Raw genomic sequence first — 592 nt, forward strand, 5'->3', positions numbered from 1 at the left:
TATATATATATATATATATATATATATGTATATATATAGCGGCGTACGTACACCTTGTCTCTTATATGTAAGTATACATTTTTCTAAATCTTGAATGACTCTATTTCTGTCTGTCAGCCTCTTCACCCTTATTCGTTCATTCCACTATTCGTTCTTGCGTTCCCCCTCGCTCACACTTCCTTGCCTTCTATTCTTACTCACTTTCCCTCCACTTTTCACTTCACTGTGTCCCTGTCATTTTTTCTCGCCCCTCCTTAATTTTTTTGTCCCTCTGCCTCTACTTCTCTCTCTTCTTTTCCCATGTGACCGATGTTCGGCCGAGCCTGACCTTTCTTTCTTGTCCGGCCGTTGTGCGTGCAACATCGTTATTCCTCCCTGTGCCTGTGAAATCTTGTATCCCTGCTGTTAGGCCTTATTTCCATACACGCCAGCTTAATTTAATTCGTCCTTAGTCGAAAGACAGCTGTTGTTATGTCCTGTTATTATTTTTACTGTATTTGTGTAACATTGTTCGTTTTTTTCTGTCCTTGTTTTTGTATACATTCGCTGCTTTCTTCCAAGGAATCTAATGCTCTTAGCTTAGTTTTTCCTT

This window comes from Octopus bimaculoides, chromosome 2 (assembly GCF_001194135.2).
Source record: "Octopus bimaculoides isolate UCB-OBI-ISO-001 chromosome 2, ASM119413v2, whole genome shotgun sequence".
NCBI lineage: Eukaryota > Metazoa > Mollusca > Cephalopoda > Octopoda > Octopodidae > Octopus > Octopus bimaculoides.